The 20,474-nt window shown below is 36.1% G+C and overlaps 1 protein-coding gene and 1 long non-coding RNA gene across 8 annotated transcripts in view; one reads left to right on the top strand and one right to left on the bottom strand.

Annotated features, from left to right (window-relative positions):
- Positions 1-20,474, top strand: part of ARL15 (ADP ribosylation factor like GTPase 15) — a 274,201-nt gene that overhangs the window by 229,166 nt on the left and 24,561 nt on the right. The window lies entirely within an intron of this gene.
- LOC113981770 lies at positions 5,510-13,407 on the bottom strand. Of its 2 annotated transcripts, none has more exons than XR_003538527.1 (3): positions 13,134-13,407; positions 12,497-12,652; positions 5,510-6,369 (listed from the first exon to the last, which is right to left on the bottom strand). It is a non-coding gene; the product is annotated as an uncharacterized LOC113981770 (long non-coding RNA). The 2 variants fall into 2 exon arrangements; XR_003538528.1 differs by lacking the exon at positions 5,510-6,369 and adding an exon at positions 9,060-9,193.

Here is a 20,474-nt window from a genome sequence, read left to right as displayed (position 1 = left end):
AAAAATAGTGTATATCATAAATATGAGGATTTACAGTTAGTGTGATCACCAGTGTTAGGTGGCGGTGTGGACTGTTGGGAACTCGTCTCTTTCATTAGGTTTATGTGTCAATTCTCATCCTATAGATTTTTTCAGCCACAATGTAACATAAAGGTCAAATAACGCAACTGAAATTTCCTAAGGGATTTCTGATTGCTACTTATGACAACCTAGAGGTTTGGGCCTGAAACAGGAAAGTTTTGGGGCCTGAAGCTGACTTAATTAGGAAACCTTAATTCTTCCCCAGATCAGGATGCAGCTTTGGTTTCATTAATACTATATCCACATCTGACATCCTGGTCTTATTGTTGTGCTTATTATGCTCATGTCATCAGCATTTCATTAAATAATTTGACTACAAAGAATTTCTCTTTAATGCAGAATCAAATATATATAATAATAAAAAATATTACATTGTGTAATTTTATTGCATATTATGGTATTTGAGGGTGAAATATTTTGCAAATTCAACTCCTTCCATTAAAGAATAACAGGGCTTGTGATGTTCCATTTGTTTTGCAGTTCAACCATATAAACCACAGCTGTATTAAATGAACAGAGCACTCCACAGCACTTTGTATGCAAGTTAGGCAGGTTTTTTTGGTAAGGTATTATGATATGTAAAGAGGTGTCTGCTTCAGTATTTGGTCTTCGTGCTTAATTTTTTTACTTTTATGGGAACAAGCCAGACCCTTTATATTGCTTTAATGTATTTTTGCATGCATTATAAACACACCCACACATGCATCAGTTCAACATTCCATCAAGGCAGCTGATTTTTAAAAAATGTTGTTAAACAAGTTGAAACTGGTTGGCACATATCTGAAGAAAGAAATCAAATAAAACTGGCAACTAAAGAGAAAGGGAAGTTGATACTGGCACATCATCACAGAGGTCTCTAGGTAAAACATATGCAAAAGCCCTTAAAATGTAGTTCTGCTTTGAAAAGTGACTATGTAAAATGTCACCTTACTCAACAGATCTATTCCTTGTGTGTACTCAGTGTTGCACCTGCTTGCCTTGTAATAAAAGATATGTTTTTATTTTTATTGCTTTTCCTGTTAACTCTATAGCATCAATACAAACCTACCTTACATTTGTGCTACCAAAGGTCGGTCACTTAACACAGTTTCCAAAGGACTCTTCACAAAGTGCAAGTTCTCTGTTGGATGGACAGCAATAAAAGTTCACACTGAAGGTGTCAAATTCCAGCCTAAGTTTGAATTAGCGGTACCTTCATCTTTATGTCTCCGGTTTTACCTTTTTGAACATAAATTATCCCAGTCTCTTTGATAGTAATGCTCATATTGAAGTTTTTGTTTCAATGGGCTAGTATTTCATGACAGAACTTAGAAAACGAAGTATTGGAATTTAAGCTCATGATTGCAAGTGGAGTAAATCTGGTTTAAGAAGCATAATATAGGAAGAAGGAGCCATGCAGCTATTTCTGGAATTACTTTCTACTTACTATCAGGTACAACTGGTAGAAGTGTTGCCCTTTTTTAAAAAAAAGACTAATTTCATAGTGTTGAAAATAAATGTTCAGTCTTGTCCTTTTGCCATAAGTGTAAAGTTGCTCAGAAGAGTTTTTTATTGCTAATTATCATTTTGCAGGATTAATTTTGTCAAGGCAAGGGGGTTTTTCTCTCCTTTTATCATGATAGACACTTCATTAGGCATACTGAAAATATAATTATGCTTGATCACCTACTTCTTACACCCCTGAACATACTGCAGATATTCATTTATGTATCTACTTGTCTATGTGCTTACTTAGATTTCTTGCCCTTACTAAATGCAAAGTAGCTGTGAAATATGCAAATAAATGAGAGATATCTAATTATGTGTTAGTCAGGACTTAAAATCTAATTATCAGTGTTATTTGTAAATATGATTACTTGTCCTCTAGTCCACCTGTGTTTCTTTTGCAACTTCCATTTCTTTTATCTGCCCTTCTTTTAAAGCCTATGAAAGAAGAGAAAAACATGTCCAGAACTGAGAGAGACATGAAGAATTTCAAGCTGGACAACTGACAAAAGTGCTGTTACAGCACTTTGATAAAGGCAGAGCTTAAAACTTAAGGTTAAGATACGGCCTGAATATCAACATTGCAATTTTCAATCCTCATCAGAAAATGGCATGCTGCAACAATTTTGAGTTGCTTGATGTGAATAAAAAAGGTTTGGGTATTTTTTCACAAAGAAAATTTCTGAACAGTTTTCGATTATGTGGTCATTGACACATTGGTTGGTGCAGTGCAAACACACTTAGTTGATGTCACAGCCCCTGATCATGAAAGTGTTCAAAATTGCCTAGAGAGTGTTAGAAAGGCTTAAGAATTTATTTTGCGATATTCTAAAAAAGCTAAAACTTAACCAGGATGACTGGGGTTTTTTTCTTGGTGTTGTAAATCTGTATGATGGGGAGATGTGACAAACACAGTTCTTCACATCTTTCTAGTTTTCGTTGTTGGGACCCTGGAAGCATACCTAGTATTTGGCTGCTGGGGTGATTGTATAATCAGATGAGCTAAAAGCCATGTGCTTCCACCGAGCCTGAGAAATGTTGCAGTGAAGAAACTGTGTGCTCAGAAAAGGACATCAGCCTGAGCACCTTCTCTTTTCTTCCTTTACACAGTCAGCAGCTTGCTAGTGATCCCAGACATCATTTCAGCTAATGTAAGAAGCCATCTACATGCAGAACACTGTTCTCAGATATGCCTTTTATCCTAGTCTGCTTACCTTGTAGCTCAGAGAAGGTTTTCGAGTTCATGTGTGTGCACTGAAAGAGGCCTCCACGTGCTCATTTTTCCCTTTTCTTCACTTGTGATACAATAGCAGTTTGTTTGAGAAACTAAACAACTCTCTTTTATGGGCAGGCTAACTATTTTGGGATAAAGGTACAGGTTATTCATATGCAGAATTCATACTTTAAATGTGTTTTCTGACATGACTTTCTGCTTATATAAAGAATACACCGGGGATTCATGACAGTCATGGGGGTTTTTTCCTCCTTTAAAACAAAAAAGTAAATCTGGTCAAAAATTTCTAATCTGGTGGTTGTTCCCATGGTAACATGAAATATGGCTTTGTGTGTGTTTGTACTGTAAGCTGACTTGAGATGCTAACATTAACTACAGTACTTTGCTTCCATCTCCTCTGTATTTTCTCTTCCACCCTTCCTATGCCTAACACTTTGGGTAGTATCTGACTGTACTTCTGAGAAACTGGAGTGCTGCATGTTTCCTTAGCTCCAGTTCCTTGAATCCTCAGTGAATGTGGATCCATGAGTTACAACATGAGTGTAATCGTTGTGGTGATTACACGAAATGTCACCTGAAATTACTTGTGTGTGTTACACAGATTGTAAAATTCAGTGATCTGATGATCCCTCTGAACCTCAAATCCATGGGCTGCAGTCTTAGTCTGCACGTCAACATTTCAGGGGGTTTATGTATTCAGTTGAGTAATATTGAAAGTCTGGCAGGTCATGTTTTGATAGCTGGACTTTCACTGGTCTCAAATAGAAAATATCACACACGGGTTTTGGGGGATTTTTTTTTTTTATTTTAATGTGGGATCTGTCATGGCTGTGCCAAAAATCTGTTGATACAATTTCTCTTGCCAGTGCTTTGAATCGGGGATGGGGGAAAACTCAGAATAAAAACATATGTCATAGAATTTAGGAATTAGATCTAAATTCCAGTTTCTCATGTTGGCGATAAGCATTATTTGTCTGTAGAAAAAAATCTACACCCACCACTTTGAGTTACTGTGATGTGTATTTTTCAATTAAGATATGGTATTAGCAGATAAAGGGTTATTCTCTCCTTTTTGTGTCCATTTTAGAGCTGTAGAAAGTGCTTTTGCAAAACAGTCCCCTGTAAAGACTGAGGAGTGATGGTTATGTTCTTCTGTTAATGACAAATGCATCATACTGATTTTCTGGCTACTTTTATTTCCTCAGGAAAAACAACCAACTGGTTTATACTTTTGCTTTGAATAGAAATTGGCTTCAGCAGAAAGAAAGAAGGGTACTGTGTTGGGTCCAAGTATGTGGTAGCTTAAGTAAAGCCTACAAAGGTCTAAAGTAATTGCCAGGTATTTAAATTGGAAAATACCCACTGAATCTAAAAAAAATTCTCAGCTCCTGAGAATATGCACAGTTCTGGACATTTCTATTAGTGCTAGGCTTGCTGGTATAATTTTTTGCTCTACTCAGCATCATAATCAGGAATGGTTAGTTACCATTCAGGACTGACTCCAAAAATGTCTTAAGAAAGTCAGGCTCTCCATTTAGATTTGATCTGTGTTTCCCCAAATCTTCATTTGCGAAGCCTAGCCTTGATGGTATTTCCATGTGGTAGAGAGCCCAGATGATGTTCTTACTAGTAAACTTGGCAATTTTTCCCCAGGAATGGGGATGCCTTAAGAATATGTATTAACATTATCAAAACTAAATAAAGCTTTGAATCTTATAAAGCAGTCACTGAGAGTCAGCCGCTAATTTGAGGGAAATTCAAACTGTGGTAGTAATATTCAGACCTATAAGGACTTCTATGCCAGCAATGTTTTGTGTTCTAAAACTGCTTTTGCTTTGATATTATGGGCAATCTCTTTCAGTATGTGAGCACTGTTGTGAATGCTAACTTTAGTTTCTGCAGCTTCTTTCACTCTGTTCTCTGTTGATTACCTTGAAACCTTGTGAAGTTCATATCTCATTGCCAGCTGTGTCATTAAAATGCAGGTCTCCTTTCTCCATTCTTGCTTAAGTGCCCCAGTAGGGCTGCAGACTACAGATCTTACATTATGTACTTCTTGCCCTTTTAAGTAATCTCCAGATAAATCTGTTCCACCACTTTTTTATTTCCCTATAATCAAGCAAGAAATTTTCTATCTGTTATATATTAAATGACTTAATGTTTAGACATGAATTATGGCTACTATTATAGTTGCAAATTGAGGCTTCAGTTTCTTCCTTTGAAAGAAACAATACTTGAGAAGGACTGTGCTAACTTATTTGTTAACTTGATTGTACTTAAAGACTCACACACTAGGAGTAATTGGTAAATTTCTGGAAATTTCCCTACAGATACTTGGATGTTACTAATGATCAAGTATAAATTATGTGGGTTTTCTTATGCATTTTAGTTGATTCTGTTCAGAATTGTGCCTAGATTTGCACCTTTGTCTTCATTATTTGGACCAGGATGTTTGCAGTCCCTTTCTTTTTAAAATAGTTTATTATTATTATACAGTATTGGATTAAGGTTGACTTTTTTTCCTGAGCATACTTGAGACATGTTTTGTTAGTTTTATTTAATGTAATGTCTGAATTTTGTTGCTGAAAAAATTAGTCAGGAGAATATGTAAAATGTAAAGAGGAAATAACTCTGTACAGAGGCCCAAGAGAGAAAAAAGAGAAGGGAGAAGAACAGTTTTAGAAGAACTAAAACTGAAGGGAGGGAGGATTGCACAACTGACATGATAAGCTTGTACTTTTAAATAAGTAGAAATAACAGTGTCATGAAAGTGAGTAATCCCTTTACAGGCTGTCCAAAAGATGTTGACAATATATGGAGATAATGGAAGAGTGGGAAGGATCAAATAGAAAGAATATTCTGGAAGAAAATTTGATGGGCTTTCTGGGACATGTAAAGATAGGTTTTAAATCTGGTAAATATAATTGAGAAGTATTAAAATGCAGATAAAACAGAAGTCCTAACCTGTAGAGAGTTGTGGGAAAAGGGAATATAAATAGATTTAGCAGATATCATCAAAAGGAATAAAAATAAGCTGAAGGAACAGTTATTGAAAACTTTATTGAAATTTTACTGCTTGATAACTGAAGGAGAGTCATACAAAAGGGTGACTCTCTTCATGGATGTAGAAATGCAAGAAAATAAACTTACAAATTATTAAACAATATATATAAGCAGGCAAAAAAAGTTGGAAACTAGAAGTGAGATGCACAACCTGCAGATGCTACATTAAAGTGAGATGAGAAAAACTCCGGAAGGAGATGTTCCATAAGGTATGGACTTCTGAGGGACTTGAGTCTTACAGTTGATCTGAGGATTATCTGGGACTTTTCTGTAGTCAAAGTATGTACGCTGTTACATCTCTCTGTGGATTCTTCAATTTCAGGTTTGGATCTGGGCTCCATTCTTTTAGAGAGTGGGTCAGTTAATGTGATTACAGTCCTCTGCACACTTGTTGATTTTCATGAGACTTAGAGTTTAGTATACTGTAAGCACATCTCCTCTGCCAAATTACTGGGTAGATAGAGACAGACAGATGAAGTCTCTTAGTGCATCATGTCTCTTTTCTGCTGGAAAGAGAGAAGGAGACAACTAATTTGACTTAGATCCTTATCACAAAACCTTTTTTAAGTGTTCAGGGACTGGCATTTCAAAGGAACTGTTGGTTCACATTGTACATTGTGAAATGAAGCCATGCAAATGTTGGCTTAATGCACCCCAAGCCACAGGTACACAGCCCAATTGTATCTTCTGTGTCAGAAAGTAGAACAATGAGTGAAACTCTTTAGGAGCTATGGTAAGTTGTGTTTTGGTTAAGAAAATCAAAATCTGTAATGCTGAGTATTTTAAAATCACCATGTTCTTAGGCATAAAAGTTAAATGACTATTTACTAAAGTGCCACAGAGAACTGACTGTGAAAAATAAATGTAACACATAAAATTTCCAGCAGAGATTGTGCATGGGAAAGTTAAGATGAAACATGCAGAAACTTTCTGCTCTTATGCCATGTGGTTATGCACCTGTAGAAAAGAAAAAATATGATGTGGGAGAGGAAAGATAAATACTTCATTGTACTGAAGCAAATAAACACAATAATATAATTAATGTCATGGAAGAACATAAAATATACCTTGTAAGCAAATGAAAGAACAGAATGATAAAAGATCCACACCAAGAAAACCCATAATTGTTTGCAAAACAGATATGTATTTATGGTAAATACACTGCTAGTCAGGTAATGCTTTGGTAGAATAACAGGTAGGCAATTAAAACAAGTAGAACAGGAAGTACCTTGCAAAGACAAACTAGACAAACTAGTTATTCACAAGCAGTGTGAATAACTGCTCACATAAATCTCCAGGAGCAAAAATTGGGACAGTGTACTTTGAGCTAGTGCAGGGTTGCATTCCTAGTTCAATGACCTAGACAACTGAAGGCCATTCTAGACTTCAGCCAATTAAACAAATTAAGTATGAGACATAGGGTACAAAGATTAAAATTAATTATGAAAAAAATGGATGAAGCAGATTGTATAGACAGAATTTCTTCATTGCATCTCATCTGTTGAGCCTCAGTGCAGTTGTTACTTTTAGCAAGCTATTCTGTGGTTATTTTGCTTAAATGGCACATCTAGTTTGATCTGCTGTCTGAAAGATAACAGGCTGCCCTTCTCAAGTGTCTGGAAAGCAGCTACTGCACTGAAGGTGTGAAGCAGATGCATAAGTATTAGTTAGCAGTGTGAAGAGTAGAAACCAACCTTGCACGGCTACTTTGAGTGTTATTCTACAGAAGGACAGGTTTGTTTTCCTTCAGAGGAACTCTCTTTGAGAAAATCTGCAAGGTGTCTTTTCAGCAGTTTTGCTAATTACATAGGTGAGGCAGCTATGGCAGAAGCTGAGAGAGCAAATTAACTTCTACCTCTAACTAGCACAAGATACTGAGATGGAGAGTAATTTAAGAAGTGAGGGATTGCAAAATAATATCCTAAAGCAATCCCTGTAAGTATTCTATAACTGCACGGGTTAACTTTCTTGATCAGACATGGTAGTATTTTAAGATAATACAGTACTTTGTATAGAGAGTTTTGAAGAGGGTATCTCCATTTTTCACATCATTATTGGCCACATCAATGACTTTTTTTGTAAATCTGAACAGTCTATTTTAATTGAAAGTTTAATTTAAATTATAATGTGGGATTGTCATTTAAATGAAATACAACAATTGGGGATTAATGTTAGATGAAAGGTAGTTCAAATGGAAATAATCTAAGTGGATGTAATTCAAACATTTTAAAAAGAAAAAAAGTTAATTAGGGACAACCAACATGAATTTGTGAGAAGGCCAGCCTGCTTAGAATGTTGAGATGGCAAACAAAGAAAACTGAGTGGATTTATTTTGACTTCCAAAAAGAATGTTAGAAATTAGTCACATCCAATACTGTTGGCTAAGGTAGGAAATCTTGTTGCCAATGTAATACAGCATGTGAAATAGAAAACCCCCCATTAAGCAAACCATAGCAATAGAATATAACAATTATTTTAATAGACAGAAATTACTAGTGCTTACTGTAGGGAACGATTGTGTGTCATCTAACTTATAAACATACAAAAGATTCCATTATTGCATCACTGTGGTTATGAATTCAGGAAATGAAAATGATATGATTTATAAGGTAAAGTTACTTGCCTGTGCTGTACTTCATGCATTTGCTATAGCATTTGAACAGACTCTTAGTACTGTTGGTTCAGTGGACAAATCAGATTTGAAGTGTTCCTTTCCTGCAAAACATTCCCCCAGGGAGTTTGAAGAAGTTCTTATCTCCTAGGGGAACTCTTCTGGCATCAAAATCCAACAGGAATAGAGAGCTACAGGCTTGTTGCTGTCATAATCCTATCAACACAAGATTTTTTCTTTTAAGATGGTCTGAGCAGTCTGTCACTGTATTTTGGAGAACTGGTTGCTGCACAAAAGTAAGTTGGTTGGCAGAAGCTCAATCAAAAGAAAAGAAAGAAAATACTGGTTCTAGTTTAAGGGAAACTACCAGAAAATTTGGTGGAAGTATTCATGAGGTACAAATCCTACTGGATTTCTAGCTGTTGGCAATGAGCAAGTAGCATCACTGGCCAAAGAAACATTTTACCATCTGTGTTTTTATAGGAGACTGAGAGTGGAGCACTGTCTAGTGCAGACTTCTTTTGTCTGCTTGTGATTAGATGTTTGCAACGTGTATTGTATTGAACTGCATTTTAACCCACCTTCATAACCCAGAGCTGGTAAGGAACATTGTAGGCTCCTTATTTAAGGAGCCACTTATTTAAGTGGCTTTATCTCCAACAACTGCTTTCATTTAATACAACAGGTGAGTTTTTCTTGTCATTACATGACTCCAGAAACTGGGGTGTGAAAAAAAAAAATCAACAAATATCCTGAGACATGATAAAATTGTAAGTTAATAATGCTGGTGGTGTTCTTGGAGTGGTATTTAAAATATTGACTTTGTGGAACACCTGCAGGCTTGGAACTTGTCTAGGCAGTTTATTCTAGCATTGAGCAATGGGGGAGCTCAAACAAAACATCCCCATTTGAATGAAAGCAGTGATTGGCAATGCTCCATCAATATTGCACTCCAATTTTCTCATTGCCCTATTTTTATCTTACTAAGTCTATTGCAGGAATTAGAAGTGCTTGTAGAGATCTTACTGACAGTTGTATGCCATTACAATGCTGAATGTCTTTATTCTGAATCTCTAGGAAATTTCTACAGATTGAAAACTTTTGATAGACATTTGCTCATATTCACATTTTTCATATATTTATTTTTCAAATAAAGTTAAAAATCGTAGCTTTAGTTCAGGGAGCTGTAAAACCAGCTTTTATTTAACCGTAGAGAACCATTATTGAGAACCGTAGAGAGTGCACTATGGTTCAGTGGAACCTCAGCTCAGGAGGTTTATGCTTACTACCAAAATGTACATTTAGTATTGAAATACACACCCAACAGAAATTGTTTGAACATTAAAATAAATGTCACTCAAGTTCAGACCAAAAATAACATGTATTACCTGATGCGGCTTTTAGAAGACAAGTCCCTTGAAAATCCAAAATACATATCCTTCAAGTCTTCTAACAACACATCTGGGTAATGTTCTCCAAGTCTTTGTAGACTTGGAAAGTCTTTTCACACTGGTACTTGAGAGTCAGACTGCAGGCCCCAAAAAAGTTTTGTGCTAGAGAAAAGCTTGCATGTGTGCTGCCTTGCATAGCCTCAGTCACAGTGTGTCACCAACTATACTGCAAATTTGCTAATAATAAAAAGAATTGCAGATGTAGCAAACAAGAAACAGTTCAATTGTGTTATGTCAAGAGATCTAGATATCCAAGACAGTGTAGAGACGCTGCAGCTTCATTAGACGTTCATTGTGTGAGGGCTTGCTGCCATAAAGGAGTTGTAAGGTGTGGTTAAGTTACACTTAAAGAGTACAGGCTTGTTTGTGATGGTATTTATTTTGCTGACTGCTCGTAGTCAAACAGAATTTTGCTTATTGCTTCTACTCTTGGCAATAAATTAAATATTGAAATCAACAACTTGTTACTACTTATATCTCTCATGAGCATCTAAGTGACAAGTAGACATTGCTTCTGGGTGAGAGTGGGAGGACAGAAAATAGCTCACTGTTTCAGTTCGTGGAAAAGGAATCCAAAAGAGATTTGAAGGTCTACTATATGCTAGCCACAGGGTTTTTTTCCCTTTTTCTTTTATCAGAGAGGCTAGTTAGAAAATGAAGTATACCACTTAAGCATATTATTTCACTTCATGAGCAATTGTGGTAAGATGAAACATTGCACCGACAAAGTGATATGATGTTTGTAGCATTTCTGTCTTCTCCCTGATGCTTCAGCTTTGCCTTAAGACAGCAGACTTTCTTGGGCAGTTGTGACAGCAAAGCTTGCTTTGAATACTGAGCACTGTAGCTGCCATTCCTAATTCAGCTAAAGAAAGCATTGTCTTCATCGGTCCAATTACTTTTTAATGGGTTTTGTCCGCATTTCTAAGCAATCTTGAACCTGCTTTTGAGAGTCAAGTGTTAAGAATATCTGATTTGAGATACGGCAAAATCCCTTCCCTTGCTATTAGTTGAGAAGCTATATCCCTTATGAATTCAAATAAACAATTCATAAGTTACTGTACTGTCATCTGTAAGTAAACGTGAAAGATTTTGAATAGAAAGGGATCTTGAATGTGAGGGAGTGAAATACAGAAATAATTTTGCATAGTCCAATAAGTGCTTGGGGGGGGGAAAGGACAGTTGCAATGGAATATGAACTTGCTACAGGTCAGCTCATTTATGATCATAGTCCATGCCCACTTAGCCTTCAGCAAACACAAAGTAATCTAAATGAGCTTAGTTCTCAGAGGATGTAAACCATCTTGAATTTGTCATGGGCCAGGGTAAATTGTCAGCATGATGCTCAAAAATAGAGTAACTCTTTTTTCCACAGTGACTTGCTCCTGCGTTGAAGCTTCTGCAATTTTTAAAACTAGACTAGACATCTTGCTTAAAGTTTCATTGTAGTTCAATACAATAATAGTTGAAATTTGTACAGTAACTCTGTGGATTGTCTGTAAGACCAGAAATTGTCATAACTGATGTAAATGTCTGTCTGTCAAATCAGTGATTGACATAACTGTTCTTTCTAGCTTAGTTACTTCTGCAGAAAGAATTTTAAGGCCAAGTCTAGTCAACATTCTACATTGAAGCTTTTAAGATTATTTTAACTGTTGACTATGCAAGACTTGGATTTAAGCACATATGTTTACATTATAAAACCTCTTATTCTGAGCATTAATTAGTAAATATGACCCTTCTCAAACACAGAACTAAGATACTAGATAAAGCAACAAATTCACTTGTAAGAAATTGATTTCTGCATGATTACGTCACAGTATTTTTAACCCCGAAGCAATACAAAATTTTAAATTGAAATTGAACAGTAAATCTTTCCTTAGAAGGATGCACACTGTACTGTCTGCATCATTACTGAAACCATTTTACTTTGAAACGCAGAAGGAGCACTTAATTTTTATTTACTATTATGAAGGAAACTCTTTCATTACAGGGGGGAAAAAAACCTGAGAAATATGAAAATATGACTGTGATTTGGGCAAAGTTCTGAAGACGGGAAAGAGTGATGCTTTTATCTTCAGAGAGCCTTTGACTGCTGCATTTATTCCATTAATAACTCCAGTATGGCTAATGTCATACTTTGTACATTTGTCTCTGTGTCTGGCCTTTGTGTAAGCTGCAAGGGAAGGTATTTTGATGTTTAACTCGGCTGGGAAAATTGGTTAGTAAAATGCTGTGTCTTATTTCCCTGGATTGCATGGAACACCATGCTAAAGTTCAGTTTTGACAAATGTGTTCTTTCATACTTTTTTCGTACCAATTTGAATTTTAAACCCACTGCATCAAAAATCTAATTGAACAGAAGTCATTGCTAGTTATGTATACTTATGAATAGTTTCCTCTGTAGTTTCAGATGAAGGCTTCAGTGAAATTATTTGATCAGACAAACTTAACACTGCTGGCCAGTCTGAAGGAAAGGTCAGATACTACCCATATATAAAAGGAACTGAGTAATGAAGGCACTTAACTGTGAGCTTCCGTAAAGCCTATGTGCTTTGTGATCAAACTCACCATAGACACCCATGGACTCATTCTGTTCTCATTCAGTATTTATTATTAGATGTAGGTTTGCCTGTTGAATGCAGGGGTGTAATATGCAAATGCACTGTAGGACCTATTCAGCTGTTTCTTGTCTTAATTTCAGCCAAATGGATGAGTGGAGAATGTCTGTGGATATACATATATAGGTTTAATGCTGAACAAAATTGTAATGACTTGTAAATTAATTTCAAAAAAACAGGTGAAGAAAAAACTTGTCAGCTAAAATTATTTTGCACTATCTACTGTAGTTGAAGTGAAAGGATTCCATCTACACACACTGATTTATGTCTACTGGAGGAGAATAAATCATAGGACCTGGAACTTCCATGTCATTGGCCATGCCAGGATTTTGGAATGCTCTACAGATGTTAATGTGAAAATATAGCCTACCTAACCCTGCCTTCCAAAAACTAAGATAAATGAGATCTCTGTGTGACTCAATAAACTTCAGTCTGATCTCATTGCATTGATTCTTAGCCATATGCTTCATGGTTATAAAAAGGTTTTAGAAAGGAGATTGCTGAAACATGCAACTCCTCCTTCCAGTACATGAAAAGTCATTCTGGCTAGCTGAAGACTGTGTATTTAGATTTTTATTGTACCATACCTTTTTCACCAAAGGTGTGTTCTTCACAAGTTCTATTAACAAATCTCTTTATAATGCTCTGAGTTTTCAAATAATTTGATGAATGTAACTTATTTCTCCTTCTCAAAGGTTGGTCAAAGTAAGTGTTATCTACATGGTACAGACAGGGAAATACAGTTTCTAGTTGCCTTTGCTGGGAATAGGATAACCACACAAAATTTTACTCATCCAAAACTCTTGACAGTGGTACAGCAAGGGTTAGATCTACAGAACTAATAACAGGTCTTTTAAAATATAGAGTACTCACTAATTCCATACCCTGAAGGATGCTCCTGAAAAATTGAGGTGGTCATTTCTAATGAGTCCTAACTAAACTTTTTATTTCAAAAGTGTATTTTATAATACAATAGCGTCTTACTTTATGCAGGTATCTCTTTATGGTGTGATTTAGAAAAATGCTTATAATTCACAAAATTTGTGATTTTAAACTGTGCTGAAAAAGCCACATGGAAATTATGGTAACAGGTTAGAAGACATGGAGATATATGAGGGAAAATATATGGATTCTTAACAACATTTTAAGACTGTATGATAAGAACAGGAGTTTTGCTCAACTGCTTATGTTAATGGTACTTTTTGTTTCCTTGTTGGTGCGTAAGATTAGTGTACAAAAACTTAGTAGTATCAGAGATCCATTAATACATCAATTCTTACTCTTGTGCCACCCTCATTGTCCCTGAACATCAGTCACAGATTTTCCATCTTCTTAAGATTTTATGCCCAAGTACCAAACAAAGCTAGAAAAACTAGAAACCGGAGGTCATGTGGTCAAGGAACGTGGTGAGCAATCCTGTGCCTTGGTATCATGGCAATGATACCTCCTGCAAAGTGAGCCTCTTGGCCCACATTGACTCCTTACTGAGATCCTAAGTAAAATCACATGGCTTTTTTTTCTTTTTTTTTATTCTTAATGTTTATAATCTGTTTGATTCCCAAGTATGTTGTTGGTGAAAACAAGCTACAATTTAGTCTGGATTCTTACATAATGCTTTACATAAATTCAGCTTACTTCTGTTACCCATCACGTGAAAATAATCTTCCCATAACTGAAACAGGGCTGACTGCTAAGAAACCCAATAGCAGTCTGTAAATTTAAAAAGACCTTGTTTTCCCCTTTTTTATATACCCAAAGTGAGAGGAAAAACAACCAGGAAGTTTGGGAGGTCTACACCTTGCTGACTGCCAAGGTTGTATTGTCTGCATGAGTTCCTCCACTTCAATTTGTAGCTCAGCTGTGGATATCTTTTGGTAGTTTCGAGTGATGCTTAAACTATTTATGGCCTTTTGTACTGTGTTGAATATCCTGCACTCAGAAAGCCTCTGAAAGTCAAGTCCAACAGGCAGCTATCCAGAGTACAAAGTTAAAGCACATACTACTATTGTTTTTAACCAGAGTAATGTTAATAATATAAGGCAAAATGGTATGTGATAGAAACCTAAAAGCTGCCATGCTCATCATGTAGCAACTTAATTACTAGTGCATTATACCTGAGGAACGTTCCCTCCTTCTCTGCTAAAGCACTCATAAATGAACTGTATCCCATAGGCTTAAACTTGCAATCCTCCACTGAAGTGCAGGGATTTTTATACTTCTTGATGTTTTAGCCTCCTGGTCCTTTTGGAATTTTTATGGTTAATTTGCATGGGTAGAAATCTGCAATTGGTGTCCATGAGTTAGTATTTTCGTTAATGATTTTCTATCTCTTTTTAATTTTTATTTAATGACATCATGTAGTTGGTTGGCTCCCTTGTTTAAAGAGAAAGAGACAGACTTTTAATGCCATTCTATTCTTTCAGATTTTACTTTATTTTTTCCTTATCAAATTTGGAAAACCAAAGTCACAAATTCTGATTTCCAGGTCTGTTTCATTATCCTGATATTTTTCCTTATTCACATTAGATCAAGAGAGGAGTGTAGCCCCACAGGAACATTTGCTGTGTGGTGTTGCTCTGGCTAAATTTTTGCTCTTTTAAAGGAATTCTATTTTATTGTTAATCAAAATGGTGCTCCCCTTCTACCATCTAGCCTAATCCTCTTGCTCAAAAATAATTGCATTTTTTAATCTGGTTTTATAAGGCTTACTTTTAATTTATATTCAAATATGGCACAGAAAATTCTAGTTGTATTCTCTTATTTAGGGAACAGATGTACATCGTTGAGTAAGAGGAATTGCCCATAATCTAGGGTGTTTTGCTCTTGGACTGAGTGTTTTATGTGGTGCCACATCCAAAGACTTATTATTTTCTTAGGTACTTTAGCATGACTTACTGTATTCAGAAAGTATGGGACATTCTTTTTATTTACAGAAACATCTCATCATGGATTTGAATTGTAACAATGATGACTTCTGTTTATTGAAAGAATTTAAAATAATTCTAAATAATTATTTGTTTTGGAATCTTATTAACACATTATATGAATATAGGTTCAATATACATCTTTTGATTTACAAGACAATGTAGTGTGGTTTATGTTTAAATGGGGGAATATATTTGAAGTCTATTTTATGGTTGAAAATGTAGAGCAACTTTCTTAATTTTGTAACATTCTTACTAATTCGCATTAATCCTCATTTCTTTTTCCTCTCACTTTGTATTCCTATACAATATATTTGGTTTTATTCCTGTTAATAAAGGTGTTGTCCATAGGTGAGCAACGCAGAGTTGCTCTTAGTGAAGTGTGAGTATACAGAGTGACAGTGAGGTTTGTGTAGTTGTCTGTACGTTGCCTTCAGTAGACAATTCATTGCTCTGATTACCATTGTGTTTCAGTTAATATATAAAAAAACTATGTATGACACACAGCATGAAATGGAATAGATTGTGTTTCACATAAAAGCTTTACTTTGGATCTGCAAGACATGAATTGCACTGAGTCACACTAAAGACTCATTTTTCCAAGTGTCCCTTTCTGATCATGGTCAGCTCTCAGTACCATTATACGAGTGTAGGCACACAGGGATGTCTCAGCCATTATCCTCTCCCAGCTTCCAGTAGTCTTTAGGGATTTCCTAATTGTGTTGCATTCACACCTTTCCACTTAAAAGATGCTTCTTCCATGGATTTCTCTAATTAATTGGTGAATGTATTTATACTTCTGGCATCCACAGCATTCTGTGGCAGTGAGTTTCACAGTTTGGTTGTATTTTGTGATGGGAAATCCTTTTAAAGGACCCATGTTCATGAGTAGGTAGTTTCATTGAGGGAAATGTAGACACTGAGGATATTAGCTGGGGAAAAACATTTATAACATGCAGTCTCATTTGACTAGATCACTCTGGTATGGTTATATTTGGGTTTAGATGTCTAATTTCCCTTCAGTGAGCTTTGTCCATTTGTTACATATTGTGTACGGCTTGTATAAGAGGAAACAGATGTGGTGAAAACACTGAAGTTGCTTCTCTCCATAAGTTACATTTTTAAGTACATTTTCTCCTAATAAAATGTTTAGTAATTCCAGTTACAAATAAGAATCAAAAAATAATGCTAGGCACCAAACACTCATCCTATTACATTTTTTGGCAGATGAAAGTGAAGCAAATGTTCAAGTATGTGGGCTATCCTAAAATTGGCACTTTTTTAGGAATACTACAAACATTCCATATGTCTTCTGATACAACAGTGTATGAAGTCATTTATTACTCTATAAGTACGTGTAGCTAGGTGTTATGTATAATATGACATTTGAGGGTGAAAAAGGAAATTGTAGGAGGGAGACTATTTTCCCTCTTAGCTCTGTGAGAAGTTGTTTTTATGTAGATAGATATGCATTTGTTTATGAAGGAGAAAAATTCTCTCCTTCCTGAAGTAAAGTGAAAGAATGTGGGTTTTTAAATATATAGATAAATGTAAAGAAAAATACCTGAGAACATGCATGCTGCAGCTGCATTAATATTGTTTTTAAGGGGGAAGTGTTCTTGCCTCTATACCCCCTTTCATCCTGCTGCAATTTCATCTTATTACAGAAACACCCTGATACTGTGTCAGGCATAGATGACTGTTGATGGGTGATTTTTAGTGGTCAGTATTGCCACATTGAGTAGAGTTTATCTCTTTCATAGAAATGACTTCTTTCTCTTCTGGTTGTTCAGTAGATTATTTTGAGAAAAGTTAATTTGCTTTTTTGAAACCTACACTGAGGTTCTGCCCTGTATGTGTGGCTTCTGGTAAGTACATGAGAAAGGATCTTGGTGGTATGTGGGAGAGAGGGCTTATGCTTCAGGCACATTTCTCTCTGTAGCTTTCTGTTTCTCTGCTAATCTTCTACATCAACAAGTGACAGTAACCAGTTATACTGAAGTTCTGTGTGGACCTGTACCTAAGTGACTTTTGTATAATAGGTTTTTTTTTTGGTTGTAATTGTTGATTTTACATTATCAGTTGGTAGATGTAGGATAATGTGGTCTTCCTTTGGAGCCTGCTATGGTTTGTGTTCAGTGTGAGCTGCATTCTTTTTTCACTTTGTAATAGATAACACTTACATTAGTTTGATGCATAAATCTGTTTTATTTTTAGTTGTTGTGTGGATGCATTTCAGCTGTGGGGTGATTTGGCCATCTATGGAAATGTTTTCTTTGCCCAAATGATTTACAGTCATCTTCCCCAAAAATGATTCAAAATCGTGTACAACAAAGAATGTCAGTATTATTTTTTTCTGCGTCCATGTTGAAAACTAGCTGTAGAGAATACTTTTGAAAGTAGCTTTCTAGCTACTGAAATTTGGTTTCAGGTATTTACAGTATGGGGGTTCCATACTGCTATGAAACACAAAGTTACCACATAGTTTTGTGTGCTTGCATAGGTCATTCCGTTGGAATAAAGTAATGACTGATTTTAATTTTTCTCATCAATAACATCTTAAAGCAAGTCAGCCTAACCTCCAGTTATGTTACATAATTTATATTTAGGTACTTCAACAAATGGCATGATGTTTAAGTTCTGAAACACTGAGCTTTGCAAGTTCTCAACACCTCTGAAAACTGGGCAGTGCTCAAGTCAACATTCAAATCTGGGTTATGAATGTAACTGTAGGCATCTCATTTGACAAATCCAGCCTAAATTAATTCCCAATTATTTTGGCATTCCATATTAGTTAAATATTAATGTCAATCATGTGATATTGTGCTCTTGACATTGTTGACTGTCAACCTTCCTTGTACCGATTCCTCTGCAGTGTCTTTGTGAAAGGTGTGCTTCACAGAGCTTAGTACCGAGTGTGGAGAGCCAAAAATGGGCCATCAGGCAGACTGAAGTACATTCAGATACTTCTTTGATAAGGCAAAAGAGTAAGATTCAGCAAGGGTTCTTTTAGGGATCAGTCATTGGTAATACCTATTAGTATTTAAGCCTTGATTCAGCAAAGCTCTTGAACAAGAACTTATTCTTTTTATATAGTAATGGTACATTTTAAATACTTGAAGTTCCGCATGTGCTTAAAAGCCTTACTGAATATGGGAACTTTACTTAGTGTTCTATTTAATCCTGGTGTCTGCTGGTGATCCTTCAAGAAAGGAATGGGATCTGTTTGGGAGGATGTGCAAGGCAATGCACAAAGAAGTATGTGGTTGAAGTAATTGAATGCTTCTCTATCTGACTGCCTTTGTCATAGATTGTTTTGTCTAATGACAAATAGATGACTGGAACGTAGTGGTTTTTAGTGGTTCCTTACTGTGTGTTCTCTCGATTCTTTTTTCTTGATACCCAGTTTGAGAGAACTTTCCTGTCAATCAAAATCTTTGTCAATCAAAGACTCAGTAGGCACTTTGAATCTGGAAAGTTGTGTAAAATGCTAAGAACTTTGACAAATCAGACAATGAATGTCTAGATTGTGGAATGAGTGAAAAATGCTGGCCTTTATTTCTGTAGATCGTTTTTTGAGAAAGTTGATTTGCTCATTCACAGCTGGCATTCTTTAATAAACTTCCTATGTATGTTTATCTGGGTCTTGTTGGGCTTTTTTTGTGTGCAAATAATTTAAATTAGCCTCCTGAACTCTTAGTTAAAAACTATGTGGTCTCACATATTAGATTTGGAGGAATTTCAATGGAGATATTCCCATCAGAAAAAGCCCAGTCTCTTCAGGTTGACATTTCTTTCTTTTTACCTAGGAACTTTCGCACTCAGTAATACTGCTGTTGCATGAGCAGTCTGTAAGCAAGCAGACTGCAAGCAGACTGGCAGAGCTTCACACGTGAATGGTTGCAGTTGAACTTGCAGTTGCCTTCACAGGGAGCAGGGGAGGACACAGTCTTTATGAACAGTTCTTTCTTCATTGTCACAGCATTTATGGTAGCTCCTGACACTCAGCAGTCATTTTCAGAATATTTGCTTTTGAGCATCAGGGCCTTTAAAACAGAAAATGAGCTCCTCTGAGCTTAAGATACCTGCCTAGAGATACAGAAAGCTAGTATGCAGAAATAATTGCTTGGGTAGCACAGTAGCTGTCTGGTTTCAGTCTGCTGGCTCTGTTGTGCTCTACCTTTCTGCATGCCTCAGTAGTTCTGGGGTGGACAAAGTGCCATCCTGGTTCTCTGGTAGGAGCTGCAGAAGAGCCACTAGGTGCAGCAGATTAATAGCACTTCTTTCTGGCTTGCAGCCTATTATCTAAGAGTTTCTTGCTTTGTGACCCATGGTGTCTGGCTGGTTTTTAAGTACAGACATTAAATTTCTTTTTTTCATTAGCACCAGGGTATTTTTATCTTTGAAAGGAGGAGGATGCTGTCAGTAAAGAGCTATGTAGCTTTAAGTGTTAAAAGAACCACAGATCTCTGGGTTGTAAAAAGAACGTCATTGTCTGAAGGTACAACTTCCACTGTGCTTTTCTCCGCATTTGTCCCAGGTGAAGAGCTTTTCCCACCTTTCCTGAAATTTGTGTACAGATCAGTAAGGAAGGCTTCAAGGCTTCAAGTCTTCATCTTTTTTTTTTTCTTATATAGTCTACAAATCAACTTCGCTGTAGCTATTAAGGAAACATCTGTCAGAGCAAAAGGCTCTGACAAGCAGCCAACAAAGTTGTGAGTGGTTTTTTAAGTACTTCTGTGTTTGGAACTCCTGGAACACCTTTCAGGAGTAAAAAAGCACCACTGAAAGTAATTTGCAATTTGCAATGGAGGTGTACAGAGCACAGTGACTTCCCAGATTCTTTAGATCTATTGCTTATCTTGATGCTACCAGTCACCTTCCTTCTGTCCTTTAGCAGACATCACAATTGCTTGGGGAAATAATTTCCTTTTTTTCTGCCTTACCTCCTTTTTCTGGTTCTTAAGCTATCGTTATTAGTGATATTGTATTGAAATCAGTCTT

This window comes from Neopelma chrysocephalum, unplaced genomic scaffold, assembly GCF_003984885.1.
Source record: "Neopelma chrysocephalum unplaced genomic scaffold, ASM398488v2 Primary Assembly neopelma1_96770, whole genome shotgun sequence".
NCBI lineage: Eukaryota > Metazoa > Chordata > Aves > Passeriformes > Pipridae > Neopelma > Neopelma chrysocephalum.
Note: the sequence above shows the minus strand (reverse complement) of the source record. Positions and strands in the feature narration are given on the sequence as shown.